Here is a 14,848-nt window from a genome sequence, read left to right as displayed (position 1 = left end):
ACTGAACTTGAATATTAGATTTGAGCTTCAGGGTTTCCTCTTTAGCTTTTGTATCAATTGCCTGGATGCAGATCAAGCACAGAGCCGTGGTCCTCAGCAACAAAGGAATGGGGAGAGAAAAGCGGAGAGGAGGATTCTGCCTCCAGATGGAACACCCCAGATCTGCCATTATCAGAGCACTGGTAGCTCCAGTGTAACTGGGAGAGGTGGTATGTGATACGGGAACTGCAGCATTTATCAGCTTCTAATTGGAAACTGAAGACAATGAATGAATAAGAATACACTAACACATACAACTTCACTTTATTTTGTGTAACATCCTTTGCACAAAACTTTCTACTGAAAGAGATTACAGCCAGATAGAATTATGGTGAAAAATAAAAGCAGAGTTGCAGAGAAATTGGTAACTTCTTAAAAAGAGTAAACTGTCACTGAAAAATCTCACTTTCTATTTGAGAGAGAAAATCTATGCATGGTGCAGCCTTTTTTGCTTTGCCTGGCGTAAGATTTGCATGACTCACAGCCAGCAGCCTGCTGAGGACCTAGAAATACATGACACAAAAGCAGATGCTGGCTGCTGGCCGCTGGCTGGGGAATTCCCATACCGTGTTTGAAATCATGATCCTGTTTGATGGGGCAACACAGAGAGTGCGAGGCAAGTGCTTATGATGTTTCTCCCCTAGGTAAGGTTGTTCATCTGAAGGGTGAGAGACAGTCTGAAGGCTGCTAAACACCTACTGTCATGGTAGCAGTTGGTCCCAGATGGTGAGGATGGGTGATGTAATGGATCAAGCAGGAGGAGAAAGTTTTCCAATGGGAGTGTGTAAAATCTGAAAGGCTGCACGTAGGAATGAAGAGTCGCAGTCCTAACTGGAGTGCGCGGGCAGCTGAGCAGATGGCCCAGCAGAGGAGCTGCTGTGCACCACGGGAGGTGCGAGAACAGGAGGGTCGCGGCGAGGCTCCCCGCAGACACGCAGCCCTGCCCCAGCCACGGGACGGGCAGCACCAGGTGCCGCGTTCCTGACTCCAGCCGGGCCCTCTGCCCCCCATCAGCCGCTTTGCTGCCTTGCACACCGAGCTTTCCACAACCACATTTCATACTGCTGGTGTGCATTGCAGCAATTTCCTCCCTTGTGCTCTGCCTTCCCTCCCAGCCCCAGAAGCGCAGGTCCTTGCCAGTCCCACTGACACCGACGTGACATCTCTGACTTCTCCTGCCCCGGGCCATGGCTCTCAGGCTGAGCTGGCACGTCTCTCACGGTGGAAGACCTTCCGCTTCGGCCCACAGAACAGCCTCACTGGGATGTTTTGGGCTTATTGCCTGCTATTGCAGTTGCTCCAGCAGTGAAGTCCCGTGGCCAGGGGGATTTCATGTGTGCCATCTGTGACTTCCACCTTCCCATATAGCAGCACCCCTTTATGAGTTTTAGGGAAAAACTTCAGAAAATCTCTGAAAGTCCATTCTTTGTGTAAGAATTACCAGTTTGCATCCGACTTTCTCCAGGGCATCTGTTTTGCTATTCTACTATTTGCTAATCTACTATTTGTGAGACTTTGGGGCTCTGTTTGCAAATCAGCTATGCAGTAATAGCTGGATCCTGGAAAAGGCACCTTTACCACTAGTAACTTAAAGTAGCTATTGCCACCTCACAGTCACATTGTGCTGCCGCTCAGTATAACCGTGTAAGTAGCACATTTTTTTTCCCAGTGTTTTTCTAACAAACCTCTGTTAATCCGGAGCAATATAACCATATGGGGAATCCCAATAATCCATGTTTTGTGATACAGCAAAAATCTGTCTCACTAACCAGTTTACATGTAACATTGATGAAATGACTACCACTCAGTTTTTTCAAGAAGCTCCATTCTCAATGCAAGGAAAGTTACATAGGTGTATAATTATGCATGAATTCAAATCGCTATAATTACACTGATAAACATCTTCTCAGGTGTTCCTGGGATGAGTGACATCTTTTTATCTTAAACCACTTGTGAAGCAATATAAACTTAACGGAGTAAAATGTTCTTTTTCCAGTGACAGAGCGTTCCCATGGCGCACTTATGCCAGCAGGTACGTGGCAGCCCAGCTCTGCTAGTAAAACTGCAGAGGAGCCCTTAGACCAAGCAGCAAATCCATAAGCAGTGGTAACCCATGCTCTCCCATATTCTGTCCTGTCAGGTTCCTTTTATCATGCTGCAGTTCAGGTTTTGTGCTTCCTTCATCCTTGGTATATTTACTTGAATTGTGAACAAAGAGATTCTTTAAACCTTCCTGTTCTGGTGACGGGGCTCTGGAGCCGGCAGAGACAAGCAAAGCACTGAGCTCATCCAGGGGCAAACTGTCATCTCCATCATGGGCTGGCCCACTGGGACGACAGCAATTCTGTGAGCCCCCAATGAAGGTTGTTTGGACCAGACTAGGACATTTCACTATTGGACATTTAAAGTGTGTTTAGCAAGGAGAATGTTCTGATCTTCCATCATTAAATTCTGTATGTACATCAGCCAGACAATTAAAAATCCAGCTCTATAAAATAAGGCTTTCTGAAGTGTCTCTCAGCATCAGGACTGTGAGTCCAAGTGGAGGCTTTTATGTTACTGAAGGAAAAATTAAACATCAGCATCTACCTTATTGTCAAGAAGCAGAAGTATGTTAAAAACTACGTTATGCTGGCTCGTATTTTTTCTACATAAATGCATTTTTTGTGCATCATGCATGCTTACAGTAGAACAGTTAAATAGGAAGTATTGAAATATACTATGATTTTTACATAACATTTTTATAACATACTTGTGCAATACAGTAGTTAGAATGCAATTGCCAAACCATGTTTTTTCCATGCTTGAACATTAGTGGCCATCTGCAAAACTGCGTGCCGTCTGTATTCAGTGAATTGGCTGAACAAGGAAGTCGCCTCCAAGGAAACAAAAATCAGTTTTATGTCTTTGTGCGAGTTGACTTTTGCCAGGAAGAAACATAAAGAGGACAAAAAATATCTTGTGTGCCACCATTCCTCCTTGGCGATGGTGTCAGCACCAAGGTGCTCACGGACCCTGTTGCAGCCGCCGGACTTGTCCAGGGACTGTCCTCTCATAGCAATGGTGACAACAGGCCTGATGTGTTCCTGGTAAAGACACCAGAGGAGCCGCCAGAGCAGCAGAGAGAAATGCCCAAGTGCTGGAAAAACCCCTAACGCTTTGCAGGAAAAGACTGTCAGAAGCACTGACCACTTCTGGCACAGGCTCTGCCATTGCTGATCCCTTTGTGCCGGTAGCACTTTTAATTGTAGCATAGCAACTTATTTGAAAAACTCGGGCTGAAACGGCCAGTTATCACTGTGCTCGTGCAGGGTGTTGCCTCTTCTCTTCCCAGTAAAAACGCTGAGCAACAAACGGGGTCTGTTCTGGGAACGGCTACAGGCGCTCTCGTGTTATTGAGCAGATAGCAGAGCCCCAGGGCAGGCAGCAGCAAGGGACAGGGAGGGGGGACACGTCCAGCACCTGTTGGTGATGCAGTTATTAAACTAAATGTTGACTTGACAGACTTCTAACCAAAAACCTGTTATGTCTAATGCCCAGCTCCTGCAGTCAGGGGTATAACTGATAAGGCTGAGAACAGCTCAGCTGAGTGGAAACAACAGCTGAACTATCCAGATGGTCATTTAGCTTCATGAGGTGCTGGCAGCTTTGGCCCCTGTTCTTTTGAAACCTATGTCTGACTACGTTATATTACTATTTAATATATATAGATATTTATTGTTTTTTATATATATTATATTTTTGTGTGTGGGTCTTACATTCCCACACCATAAAGCCGCTGCCCCGTCCTGCTCCAGAGTTTGGTGTGTCAGACACATCTGAGTGCGGATCTATTGTATTATATCTTATTATATATATATTATACTATATATTACTTACTATTATTCCTGGATTTTCTCATCTTTTTGGTGTAAATGTCATTAATTACTAGTTTAGTTCAGTGGAATGAGTCTAACTGTGTATGCATAATGCATTTCGTGCTTTCAGTCTTTAGCTTATAATTGCTCTTTCCTGAATATGATGCTGTTGGGAAAATTTTTAGTTTCACAGTGTCAAGCCATTAATCAATCAAGGACCAAACCAGAAGCAGAGCACTGTGGAGAGGATTCTTAAGTATCGCAAGTCACTGATGGTAAAACCCCTGTGGAAGGGCTGCCTGGATGCAGCTTAAGCTCAGTGCAGCCCAAGACTTGAAGGTCTCTTTAGAGGCCTCTGGCTTTGCTGCTTTTGATACATCCACCCGTCCCGCATTCTTCCTTCCTGCATCCATACAAGCGCTTCCCTGGCCTCCCATGCTAGCCCACAGAAAAATGAAGTAGCCATAAGCTTAGGGACTGGCAAACAGACAGAAAGATCTCTCATTGCTCTTTCCTCCCTTGAACCGCAGCTTTAATCACACATTGTGACCCAGGTTGTGCAGTGGGGTTGTACTGCCCGTGAGCAGGGCTGTGGTCCTGGAGCGGGACTGGAGCAGAGCTGCCTCTCTCCGAGGTGTTTCTAACGCAGAGCGTGTGGCATCCGTCACGTAACACCGCGACAAAACGGCCTTTCTGACACAGAGCTGAAGCAATTTGTGAAGTGAAATTTATCGTAGGTGTATGTCATGGCTTTTTATTTAAATGCGGATTAGAAAGTATGTATAGCAACAGTCTATTTCTAAAAAAACATTGGTTCTTTACCACTAAAGAATGAAAGTGAAAATATCTTGGAAAACGATAAAACAAAGAGTGCTATAGCTCTGGCTCTGCAAAAATACAAAAAATGAACACTGGATGCCAGAAATGGCATGGGGAAAGGGCATAGGGTTATTTTAGTGCTTCATTCACCTTCAGTTTCAAATTCTTGAGTTCCCCTTTTATCTGTTAAATAGGAATGAACACAGAATCAGCTATGGAGAAGGAGTCCTGGATTAAACAAATGCAAAATCCTAATGCAGCTGATTTTCAAGGCAATTTGATTATTCTGCTTAATGTTAATAAGAATTGAAATAAACTGTAATGGACAGGAGGCTCAGTTTACAGGAGGAAAACTTGCATTCAAGGATGTGATCAAAGATGTCCTTTGGCATATTTAAAATACCAGCAGGATAGTCTTCTACTGGATGTATTGAAAGATGCGTACCCAAATATCCCCACATTCCTAGATAGGCTTCAAACTCTGTCTTCATTTTTTTCAATAAATCATTGTGTAAATTTATTATATTGTTAACTTCATGACAGTAGCAATGCAATAATATTAGTAACCACTGTAGTTCTCAACTTCGATTAAGCAATAAGAAAGTCACAGAATAAAATGTAAACATGTTTGATGGGCTTAAAAAAAAAAAATTAATACAAAAAAATCAGTAAGACCAGAAGCTCTGTAGGTGCCAAATTATTGTTGCAGAAGTATTCGTTTTATCTGTGGGTCATGATTTCCAAGAAGCGAGTGAAATATGTAAACACTTCCAAGCATTTGTCCCTTTGGGCACAGGGTGTGTTAAACAACAACAACAACAAAAAATACCTCATGGACAGAAAAGAATTGTTGGCCAAAGCATTTTAGACAGAAGCCAATAACATCTGACTTGGTGAAAAAGCAAGAAGCAGCAGCTTGCAAATGGTTTTATCATCCGATTCATGGAAGTTCTCCATTCAACTGAGTTTTAAAATGAAGTCTCTTTCAAGTTTGAAGAAACAAACTGGAAACCTTTTTCTGTAGTAGAATTCAGAGCAGGAGATGGTTGTGGTAATTACTGGCAAGCAAACAGTAAATACTCTGAGAGGTGAAAACCACAGAGCTGGAAATCATGCTCTGCTAAGCTGTGTCAGATTCTGTGCTTGATTACACTGCATGAATAAATGATTGGAAGACACGTTTCAAGATCTTTTTTTGGAAGTGAAAAAAATAATGCAAATTCTTATTTTTGCAAAGCAGGGTAGAAATATGCAGGAGAGCGTGGCATCATTAGTTTGCTGCATTATCAGTTTAGAGGTGCCCTTTTGAGTAATAAAGGTACAAACAGCCCCTTGCTCCCAGGCTAGATAGTAAGGTTTGTAAGATTGTATAAGCATCTAAATCCATTTTGCTTCCTGTGTCAGCTCTTTGATGTTGTTTTGATCCCACAATAAAAAGTAAATCGGTATATCAAAGATAGACTGAGAATCCGTGCTGATCGTGTGAATGAAAACCACCAGCATCCAGACTTCTGTTGGTACAAACATTAAATAACGACACTAGGACTGTTTCATCTAAAACAAGAAGCACAATGTAATGCCATAAAAATCAGTAAGGTTGCTGCTTCTTTAAAATCTCCTGGAACCCAGCTGAGCAGATACTGTAACTTTTGGGGCTGCCTGCTGGTAATAATAATGCTTCATGTTTCACCTCAAGTATTCATCCAATTTCTGCTCTGATTGCACTCAGAAATAGCTATGGCAGTGCCACAGCAAGGATCAAAGTCAGAGCAAAATCCTTGGAGTTCTGCCTGGCATAGACCAAGGCCATCAGAAACCATGAACTTCAGGCAGCGTTGGATGCAAAACCAGAAAGTGGCTGAGGCTTTTGTGTTGGTAGCAATCCTTGACATTTCCCCAGTGAAGTCCACTTTGCTGGGCGAGGAGTTGGGTTGTAAAAATCTCCCTTGCCTTCTTTGGAACCCTTTCGGTTTTCTTCTGCATCTGACAGCCACTCCATCAGCTCTCTGAAAATACTACTTTTCAGCATGTTTCTATAGTTTGAGACATTACATTGTATCAGTGTCCTGGTTTTGGCTGGGATAGAGTTGATTTTCTTCCTAGTAGCTGTTATAGTGCTGTGTTTTGGATTTAGGATGAGAATAATGTTGGTAATGCACTGGTGATTCAGTTGCTGCTGAGTAGTGCTTATACTAAGTCAAGGACTTTTCAGCTTCCCGTGCTCTGCCAGCGAGGGGGTGCACAGGAGCTGGGAGGGGACACAGCCAGGACAGCGGACCCAACTGTCCAAAGGGACATTCCATACCATATGAGCTCATGCTCAGTTATAGACTGACGGGAGTTGGTTGGGAGGCTGGCTTGCTGCTCGGGGACAGGCTGGGCTTCGGTCAACAGATAGTCAGCAATTGCACTATCCATTACTTCTTTTGCATAGGTTATTAGTATTATTATCATCATAATCATAATCATCTTCCATTGCCATCCTATTTAACTGTCTTTATCTCAGTTCAAGAGTTTTACCTTTTTTCCAGTTCTCCTCCCCATCCCACTGCAGGGGAGCAGGAGCAAGCGAGCGGCTGCCTGGGGCTTAGTTGCCAGCTGGGGTTAAACCACAGCAATCACTTATCTTTATCACGCACGGTACGCGTGGGTTTTGTATGTGGCTGATTATTCTTGTGACCTGCCGAAATCAGAAAAGGAACTTTTCCCCTTGTTCCACTAAGGCCAGGATGCCATTCATCATCTTCTAGTGTGATGCTGTTTTCTTCCTCTGTGGTCTTCCCTCTAAATCAGAGTCTTCGGGAACAGAAGAGGCACTTCCCTTAGCATACCCCTGGAAAACAGATCCCTGGCATTGTGCACAGGCTTCCAACATAAAGATCAAGACAGCATCCCCATATGATTCTTCCCAGGCTTTATAAACTATTTTCAAAAATATTTTCTACTTCGGAAAGGCTTTTCTGTCTGCAGCAGGATTAGATCAATCATTACACTTCTCACAAGTTCACGTGTACGTTTGTCTTTTGCCATCTCTCTCAGCCTGCCTTTTAAAAGCCTCCTAAAAACATCAGCACCATTCCAAACATGCTACAGCCATACTTACTCTTTGGTTGAAAAATGTCCATAAACTTATGTTTTAGAATCCCCTTACTGCTGGCTGATTTAGCAATGTTTGCTTTACAAATCTTCGTCCTGACCAGGGGGTATTTTACCTCCCAGTTGGCTTCATTTGAAGCTAGCAGTTAGAGCGAACATTTTAGTAATTGCATTGACAGCACACAATGTGGTTGGGTTACTGCCCGCAGCATACATGTTGCTTTTTACACTGCATCCTAACAAGTCTCATTTACAAACTGCTTCTCTGGAAAACACGGTAAGAAAGAGTCATAAGTGAAGGAGAAGAGTAGGAGTAGCTCAGCATTCAGATCTAAATTTGTGTCAAGCGTGGGACGAAATTTAAAATAAGAAAAGATAATAGTTGGGGTTCTGTTGTTTCTTCCCACCTCTTAGAAAAGTAATTTTTGATCATAATCTTTACCTTTTCGAAAATGTAAATTCAAGTGATGGACCTTTGCTAAAGTGTTTCGTGAGTTAAAATTAACCCTGAAAGTTAGCAGGAGGTGTTACTTGTTCTGCATTTACTTCTACTTTATTTTTTCATATCTGACCAGAAATGGGTAGCATGCAAATGACTCTTTGTGGTTTAAACAAATAAGCCATGAAGGCTAAAAGAGGAAAGCAGTTACTGCTTTCTGTGTACAACCACTGCTTTCAGATGTCTCTTTTCTATCTGCTAATGCCTGTGACTGTGGCTGCATTTTTGCTCAAAAATTATCTGTGTTGTAGGGGTAGAAGGGATCAGAGGGAGGGATTTTACTAGTTGGGTTTTCTCCTTGAAGGGAACTCGTGCAGCATCCCTCCCCTGGGAACCAGCAAGGACCTGGGGAAGGGCACAAGCGGGAACCTTGTCTTTCCCTACAGAACGTGAGAGATTTGTTATTCAAAATGTCAGTTAATCCACCGTAGGAAGCTGTAAAGGTTTCAAACATGGTGCCCATCCCTGAATTCCCCTGACAACGTCCGTGGTTTTACAGACGTCCTTCCTCCGCGCTGTTCTCTGCACTGTTGCTGTGTGCAACACCCAGACAACAAGGGCAACACCTTAAAAGAAAATCTCTCTTCTCATTCAGAGCCACCCTTTTGGGGTATTATGTGCAAGAATTGTCTCAGCCTTCACAGGACATAATTTCTCTCCTCTGTGCAACTTTGGCCTTAAGTCTGTAGACAGCACTTCACACTGGCATGTTTTACTGAAAGTGAGAAGAAAACAATTTAATTATATTTTTCCTATTCCTCTTTAATGTATTAGTTTATTTTTGTCAACTTTGAGCTTTTGGGTTTAATTTGGCTTAGATAATTTTCAGTTAAGACAAGGCACATGGCTTTAGTGAACTGTGTGCACTCTCACCAAGATAGTTGTGCTGCTCCTGTTAGACATCTCCTTGGTCCTTGCTCTGCTGGAAGGTTTGATGCTTCCAGACTGGTGTTCTTTTTCTGGTGGTTTATTAGTCAATCATAAAGGTCTTGCTCTACTGTATTCTCATCTATTTTATTTACAGATGATACACACTTCATGGCCCTCTAGTTCATCAACATTTCTTTATAGAGAATAAATAGAACAGAAACACAACAGAAGGATCAATAACTGTTCTCTTTGTTTAAAATACATGTTACCCTCTATATTCAGAGCTGTTAGGCATCCTTTGCGCTCCTGCAGGTCTCCTGAGATTGGGTCAGACATTTATGTAGTTGAGAGTTAAGCATTCTAAAGTTCTAACTGCTTTGTTCTTCATTTGTGATGAGTCTGGGTCCTCACGATACATTTCAGCCTTCGGTGTACATGCTTGGAAAGTGTTTGGTTAGTAAGCTGCCTTTCTTTATAATACAGTAAAAAATCAAAATCTGTGGTAAATTTGACTTTTTCAGAGAGCGAGAAGAACTGAAGAAACCCATTGCGCTGAAGCAACAACACAATGAAGTCTTGCATAGGGAAATGTCTTTTGGTTAAAATAAACGCTAGAGGTTTTGAGACACAAGGTAATTAATTTGACTGCAGTCTGGCTTATTTTAGAAGATCCTGCCCCTTCTAACTTGAAGTTTCTAGTTACTGACACAGCTGATAGTGAACGGACCACTGCTGTAGGGAGAGAAAGACTGCAAGTGGAAGGGAGGTCTAGAGCTTGAACAGAATCTTTCCCGTAACTTAATAATAGTGAGAAACCCTCTCTTTATGAGCTTTCTGAAACATACAGGTTATGAATACACAGAAGAAGAAAGACCAGTTCACAACATTCATACAGTCCATTAGCCTTAGATTGATTTACAATGCGTGTTTGAGGATATTCTGGCTGGGGGCTGCCTGTTACCAAGGGGGCTGTGCAGAACCCACCCCTCAGTATCTCCTGGAAGGGCTGAGGACTGACAGCATCTGCGCTGAGCGCCTTCTAGGTAGCTGGGAAATGTACTGCCTTGTTGTCCAGACTTGAATTTCTTTTCACAACTATAGGTAAAAAATAAGCGTGTGATTCAGAGTTTGGCTTTAGCTGACCCATGGGTCGAGCTGCTGTTGTTTGTTTTTGTAATTTCTATAGTTACACTGGAAGCTCTCTGGGCATTTAGGTATTTTGACTGCCGAAAGCCAGAAATAACTAGCTGGAATAAAAGTGTTAATAGTCTGATGGCTGTGTGTGAGTCATAGCCACAGTGGCCTTTGAGACAAAGAGAGATTGCTCCCAGCACCGCCGTGGAGAGAGCCCTTCCTCTGTGCAGCCTTACGCACTGATTGCAGGTCAGATTTAAACTTCCTTACTCAGAACACAAACAGCTCTTCTATCTGTACAGTCCGAGCTCCCATACCCCGAGATCCCTGTATCACAGAGTTACAAAATAATTTATGTTGGAAGAGACCTTTAAGATCATCAAGACTAACCGTTAACCTAGGACTGCCAAGTCCACCACTAAGCCGTGTCCCTGAGTGCGACATCTACATCTTTTAACACCCCCAGGGATGGCGACTCATCCACTCCTAAAGAAACACCAAAGGGTCTATTGCAAGGTTTGCAGGAGCAAACCCTGCCTTGTGCTCTGCTGAACCCCAGGAGTCTTCTTCCCAGGAACCTCACGGACACTGAGGGGTTAATCATGCCTGCTGGTTTTGTATGGCCCACTTGCAAATCAAAATTAGTGGGCATCCAACACTCAACACCTAAGAAGGTTTCCATGTACCTCTCATGCACACAGTCATGTATGGTACTTACTTGCCTCTCCGTGGTGCACGGCTTTTCCACTAGAAGAGGAAGTGTCCTCTCAGTTTCATGCTCTACACAATGTGTATGTTTCAAACACATGCCATAAAATAGCATTCTTCAGAAAGAAAACCTTCAGTGCCTTTGCAGTGAGAAGATAGTTAAATAGGAGCACATCACTTAGTTGGAGTCAAGATTCTCACTTCATCTTGCCAAGCACTGTTCAGACTTTGAGCAGTGAAAACAGCAGGGAAACTTGGACTATAGCCCCCAAAAATGCGGGCTCAATTCCTTAAAGTATTTTAGTTTAAATGAGGTCAATGACTATTCCTGAGCTTGCTGTGTGTGCCCAAGTACCTACTGGAACTGGGGTCTAAACTTGGAAGGCAGATGATTTGGTTATAAATGATTTGGCTTTTTTTGGTACCCTCAGGAGCCAGTGTTCAACAGAAGAGTTTATGTCAGGTTGAATTTGGGAGGTTAAATACTGCACTTAGGCTTTTAGACTTGAGAGGTAGGGTCTTTTCTAATTGTGCTAACCATGCAGAAGCCTCAGGATCACATTGCTTTACGGTTTTTGGTTGTTTGCGCTGTGCTCAAAGAGCCCTTATCTCACATCACTTTTTGTGGGATTCAGCTAGCAAAACCAGTGACTGTGAACTTCACGCTTCTGCTTGCAGCTCCTGGTACTATTGCTGCTCTGTAGATAGAGCAGATCGTGTTGAGTTTCGTTGTCAATGTGAAGATGCGGCCCCAGGGGCTGTGGCATGACAGCGGCACAGCTTCTTGCTCTGTGGGCAAGCCTGGAACTAGGTCAAACAACAAAAGCAAATAATTGTTGAATTGTTAGAAGATGTGTGTCTTCCGGAACGGGGCAGAGGGCTCTCAGCTCTGTAGACAACCTGCAGACCATTCTTTGCAAAGAATTCCAAGAACTTCATGAGAATGCACATAGCATTCAGGATAATCTAACATTTTTGCTGACATGAGATTTGTGTTTTGCCATGAGAGAGCATCTGGATGCGGAAGGACTGCACGGTACCATGGTGAGGGTGCCTGTCCAGGTTCATGTCACAGTGCCATGGTGAGGGTGCCCGTCTGGGTTTGTGTCACAGTGTGACATGCCTGTCTGGGTTTGTGCCAGAGGGCTGAGAGCTTTGGATAGAAAAATAAAGAAATTCTGGGATGCTTCATGATGAGGAGCAAAACCACATGGAAAAAGAGCTGACGTCTAGAGCAAATCTAACAGGCTCTCTCTTCTGGGGCTTTGTTTTTCTGGTATAGCAAAGAAACAGCCCAAGTCTACAGGGAACTGAACTGCAGTGTTTTGCATCTTTTTTTGGTGTTGTTTATTTTGGGACTTTGTTGCTGGTTTTGGTGTGGTAAGAGTTTTCTCACACCTACACACTGAATTTTGTTATGCCTAGATAGACACCCTCATCGCTGGCCTACTTTGCACTTGCTCACTAAAGTGTGAACTACTACATACACACCATGGCCTGACCTTTTTGATGGTAAAGTGATATCGGGCATATTTGCATATTTGTTCTTAAATAAAATTCTAGATGTGTCTGAATTGTGAATATAAACACCAGCCCAGGGTCTGCTAACAGTGAGAGCAGGGGGGAAACCCACGCATATGAGAACCTCAGAAGAATCTGTTAACATGCATTATTCTCCTGGTCCTTGTGAAGGTTCATGGTGGCTCCTTACTGTACAACAAGCAAAGTTGTTGGGTTGAGTTGCTGGAATTAAGGTAAGGCAAGAAAGACTAATTACTCAGCCCTCAGATACCTTTTAAACTGGGGGTGAATAGGTGCCCCGTGCTGTGATGGTCCGTCACTGCATTTTTAATGTATGTGACTGGGGGTAGAAAAGGAGCATTGCATGAAACACTGTTGAGCACAGGCTGCAAGTATTTTCAGTCTGGGACTATAAGTAGTTTTATTTTTAGTTTCAACGGCTCCCCTCATGATACTTCCCCAAACTACTCCAATCACCTTGAGGAAGTTTTCCTATATAGAGCATTAATTCATGCAGAGCGGTGATACAGCTGATTTTTAGAATAATTTAAATAAGAAGGTAGAAATCTTTGAATAAAATTGTTATTTCTTAATCTCATTTTTCTCCAGAGGTACTTGTAAATTTGTTTCCTTGAAATACACATTCATTAGTTGCTGTGTAATGATTTACCACTAAACAGAATTTTTAGAAAATTTTAGCAGTAAGTGAAATACAGGTAGGAGTCAGACCTTTGATGCAAACTGGTAAACTGCACAGTGCCACTTCCTTCTGCTGTTTAAGAGAACTGCTGTGCACTGAAGCTCCAGGGCATGATGTAGAGGGGAGATTTAGATTAGATATAAGGAAAAATTCTTCCCCGGGGGGTGTTGAGGCCCTGGCACAGGCTGCCCAGAGCAGCGGTGGATGCCCCATCCCGGGAAGTGTCCCAGGCCAGGCTGGACGGGGCTCTGAGAGACCTGGTCTGGTGGGAGGTGTCCCTGCCCATGGGGGTTGGAACTAGGTAACCTCTAAGGTCCCTTCCAACCCAAACCATTATATGATTCTGTGTTACCTGCCTTACCATATTATACAATTGTAAGTCATGTATGCTGATACATCATAACAACACATCTGAATTCCCTTGAAGCTGAAAGCCTGAGAGTGGTGTCTGTGTGCAGAAGTGTTAAGTATGTTGAACCTGTGTGTTAGTGCTTACTTTCAACAGGAATGTGACTTGGCTTGGGGACAGCTCTGCTTTTGCTGGGCAGGAAGAGCCAAATCTTGTATTTCTTAGCTGCTGTGAAACACACTCATGACCAGGAACAGCACAGATAGAAGCACCAGCTGCAGAGGTGGGGACAGCTGTCATCCCAGTCCTGGGCAAACAGTGCCAAGGAGGCAGGGCTGATGCCAACAACAAACACCTGCAGAGACCTGGCCAGGAGGAGACAGGGCTTGGGTACAGCCCGAGTGTTCCCCAGTGCCAGGGGATCCCCAGCTGGTGCTGCTTGGAGTTGGGTGGATAGAAAAGTACCAAATCACTTTTTTCAGCCAAGGATCCTGCCCACAAGGTAATACACGGTCAGTTGTTCCAAGGGGTACCAGTAAAAGGCTGAGATCATTCCTACTCCAAATTTTAAGAGAGACAGGAGTAGCCAGTCTGCGGGTGAGTCACACAGGAAAACATTAGCACACATGGTTTGTAAACAGTGATTTTGCCTACTGATGAGTAAAATCCAAGAAACAACTAAAAGCTTGCTTTGAAAAGCCTTTGTTTGAAGTACATGTTTCTTTAATTCTTTGGGAGCTCCCAACAGCTCTGCCAAATGACAAGAGATGGTCTAGGTTAGGTCCTACCTTGCCTTTGCCAGCAGTGGCACCATGTGTCAGAACTGGTGTGTGAAAGGACAGTCATGACAGCTCAAGTACCAAACAGTTATGTAAAAGCTTTATCTGGGGATTAAGGTGGAGCATGGCCTCGTGCAGACTGGTGCTTATTTACCTGGGAGGAACCAGAGCTCTTGCAAGTGCCGTTACAAATTCCAGTGCACTACTTGTGATTGCAAACTCCTTGGATTAAAACCTGCCTTTTTTGGTTTTAATGTTTTTGTCTAGTGCAACAGGGTTGTGGATGAAGGCCATCAAAGAGTATTACAACACCATGTCTGCATCTAGCCCTTTTTTGGATTCCCAGATATACAGGGGTTTGTCAGACTGTATTAGCTTCTTCAAGGGTTGAGAAGAGAGCGGTCCAGGGTCTTTCTCCAGCTGTGTCCCCCCAAGCTGGTGCCAGAGCCATCTGCCCAGCAAAGGCAATGAGGCTTC

The 14,848-nt window shown here is 43.5% G+C and overlaps 1 protein-coding gene across 5 annotated transcripts in view; it reads left to right on the top strand.

The window, feature by feature from the left end:
- The window catches only part of GAB3 (GRB2 associated binding protein 3), a 69,730-nt gene that overhangs the window by 11,420 nt on the left and 43,462 nt on the right, over positions 1-14,848 (top strand). The gene's annotated exons all lie outside the window — the stretch shown is intronic.

Source organism: Columba livia, chromosome 12 (assembly GCF_036013475.1).
Source record: "Columba livia isolate bColLiv1 breed racing homer chromosome 12, bColLiv1.pat.W.v2, whole genome shotgun sequence".
Classification (NCBI taxonomy): Eukaryota; Metazoa; Chordata; class Aves; order Columbiformes; family Columbidae; genus Columba; species Columba livia.
Note: the sequence above shows the minus strand (reverse complement) of the source record. Positions and strands in the feature narration are given on the sequence as shown.